General features: G+C 44.2%; 1 protein-coding gene across 1 annotated transcript in view; it reads left to right on the top strand.

Moving 5' to 3' along the window:
• Positions 1 to 2,929: 2,929 nt before the first annotated feature.
• The window catches only part of LOC125302391 (SRSF protein kinase 3-like), a gene marked incomplete in the record, with an annotated part of 48,672 nt that continues 48,208 nt past the window's right edge, over positions 2,930 to 3,393 (top strand). The window contains 1 exon segment of the mRNA XM_048255544.1: positions 2,930 to 3,310.

Below are 3,393 nucleotides of genomic sequence, written 5' to 3'. Positions count from 1 at the left end.
GTTTGGATCCGGTTCCTAACCGATACCTGGAACCGACTCCCAAGCCTGTGTGTGTGTGTGTGCAGCTATCCCCTGCCCCTCCTCCTCCTTCTAACCTCTGTGAGTGAGACCTCAGCAGCAAGCACACTGTACAGAATATTGGGCCCCCACTCCTAACATATGATTATATTATATTGGGGCCCCACTCCTCACACACTAACATATGATTATATTATATTGGGGCCCCACTCCTCACACACTAACATATGATTATATTATATTGGGCCCCCACTCCACACACTAACATATAATTATATTATATTGGGGCCCCACTCCTCACACACTAACATATGATTATATTATATTGGGGCCCCACACTAACACATGATTATATTATATTGGGTCCCCACTCAAACACTAACATATGTTTATATTATATTGGGTCCACACACTAACATATGACTATATTATATTGGGGGCACTCCTACACTAACTTGATTGACTTGACGTACAAATGAGCGATAGAAACCTGGTTGGCGCAAATGAAAGCTAACAAATACTTTTACCCCCTGCGAGCGCTCATATCGCACATATCAGGATCCGCCACCATCGTTATTTCTGAATCTCTTCTGCACTCGTAAAATTACAACCTTTATTTTACTCCTGCCCAAGTAGCCTACAGATAGTTTGATAGTTTATCTACTGAATGGATGCCCACAGGAGTTAGCCTACAATAACAAATAGGCTACCTATTTACGCATTCCAACGAGCATTTTAATGTGATCAAGTCCACAGCCTACTCAATAAGGTGTATAAACATTTATTTACCTTCACATTCTTTGCTATTTATTTTGCAAAGCACAACGCTGATATGGGTGTACATTTGAAATGCCATCAATCATCGATGATGATTCCGTGATAGTTTAGATTAGCTCTGTGGAGCAAATGAAATAGTTTAGGCTATCGAACCCATAGATTGTATATATAGATATACAGTCTATGATCGAACCACATCACAGGATCAGAGGATCCATCACAAAATCACAAAATCCACTTAGTCAGACGACAACGGGAGGATGATCCGTGAGTGATTCTCATCTCTTTTCCTTTCTCATGCTAGATAGGAGACGCTGCATTTCATGCAAACTATGCTGAGTTGCAGATGTAACGTTAACAGCCGTGGGGCAGCCGTGGCCTACTGGTTAGCACTTCGGACCTGTAGCCGGAGGGTTGCCGGTTCGAATCCCGACCAGTAGGCACGGCCGAAGTGCCCTTGAGCAAGGCACCTAACCCCTCACTGCTCCCCGAGCGCCGCTGTTGATGCAGGCAGCTCACTGGGATTAGTTCGTGCTTCACTTCACTGTGTGTACACTGTGTGCTGAGTGTGTTTCACTAATTCACGGATTGGGATAAATGCAAAGACCAAATTTCCCTCACGGGATCAGAAGAGTATATATACTTATACTTATACTACTTACTTAACAATGAATTTGAGGCTGCTGAAGTTGGTACGGGCAGAAAATAGTTATGTTTTGATAAGATACAAATCATTTGACCCAGCATGCCGCAAGTCATTACAGGTCAAAGGGGCGAAGTCCCAATCAAGTCTCAAGTCAACAGCATGAAAGTCAAAGTTGAGTTGCAAGTCATTTCTAATTTTGTCCACTCCAGTCTGATGTCATCAAAATCGTGACTCGAGTCCAAGTCATGTGACTCGAGTCCACACCTCAGTGCGTCTTCAGCTGTACATGCGTTCAGTGCTTTACATGCGACCAGGTTTCTCTTGGTCAGTGGCGTAATGATTTTTAGAGGGTGTAAGATAGCGATTTTTGGATCAAGCGCCAGACCACACCTTCTGCCACACCCCTGGCTCCAAGGCATAATAAAAGTGGAGCGCATGGCGCAAAATCCACCACTGACTGGGTGTAAGATAAGAATAAGCTTTGCATCGGGGTTTTTTTAACATCAAAATAGAGCCCACACACACACACACACACACTTCTCTTACTCCATAGCCCATGAGAAGGAGCTCAGACTATTTTAGGGTTTGGGGATGTGTCTGTGTGTGTGTTTTTATGTGTTTGAGTGTGTGTGGGGGCAACTGGACTGCACCCAGCTGCTGGAGGCTGAAAGCCAGCAGGACACGCCCCCATTTACAACAGACTCCAAATCACATGGAAGATATTTACATCAAGTTGTCACCCCCTATATAAGCAATAATTCCATGATCCAAAGTCATTAAAGCTTTGCACTACAAACCGCTGAGGAAGGAAGATACAGAAAATGAATATTGTGGTTTGCTGCATGACGATGACTTCATCTTGGTGTGGAAGTCACATTCTATGCTTGTTTGCTGCATGACGATGATTTCATCTTGGTGTGGAAGTCACATTCTATGCTTGTTTGCTGCATGACGATGACTTCATCTTGGTGTGGAAGTCACATTCTATGCTTGTGAAAAAGAAAGATTGACATGGAAGGTGTAGGGTATTTCACAAAAGACAGAGCAGCACATGATTTATGGCTTGTGTATTCATAACAGGGTGCAGGAAAGGAGTATGCAGGATCCTCAAACAACAATCTAATACATATGCAGAAATGTGGTAATGGCCATAACAATAATGACGTCTCATTCCAACAAAGCTCTCTGCCTAATATGGGCATGACACCGCTGATCTATAGGTGGTTGGCATAGGCCATAAGACCACTGTTATATTACATTTCCCTGATTGCTGATTACTTGCCGGAACAGTAGAAATGGTGTAGAAAGGGGTACAAAGATAATTCTGGTGTCATCAGAATTATCTTTGTACCTACACCATTTCTACTGTTCAAGGGAAATGACACCAAAATTATCTTTGTACCCCTAGATGCCACTTTCCTAGAGTGCTCGTGCTCGTATCATTACAGATTTCCCCTCAAGTATTGTCCCGTTAAGTTACACGGGTGGTGGAGAATCGACCTACAGGCGGTCACGAGAGTCACAGCTGGGCTCAGCATTCCAGTCCTTTCACCGCGCGGACCAGGAGTCTCACTCAAACCATCTTACCCGCGGGCACGTGTGGACTACAGACGCAGCGGTATCAAAGTGAACGAGCTGCTCATTGACGAAGTGTCATCTACTGCTGTTCTTGCACGTGAGCGCGTGACCCAGAGAGCTTTTGTGCGTAAAATAAAAGCTTTTTGCAACTTTCGGATTTCCGACGGCTTTGAGCGGTTCTCTCGGCGCGGACTCAGGATCTCTGCGAGCTGCTCACCGGTCAGTCCGCGACCAGTGGTCCAAGGGAGATTATTTTCTTTTTGTCTTGAGTAGATCTCTGCTCCACTAACGGTGAGATTTTACAGCCCCTTCAATATTCTCAGAGAATATTGATAATAAAAAGTAGCTTATGTCGCAAAAGCTTACGTAGCTTT

This window comes from Alosa alosa, chromosome 10, assembly GCF_017589495.1.
Source record: "Alosa alosa isolate M-15738 ecotype Scorff River chromosome 10, AALO_Geno_1.1, whole genome shotgun sequence".
Taxonomy (NCBI): Eukaryota; Metazoa; Chordata; class Actinopteri; order Clupeiformes; family Clupeidae; genus Alosa; species Alosa alosa.
Note: the sequence above shows the minus strand (reverse complement) of the source record. Positions and strands in the feature narration are given on the sequence as shown.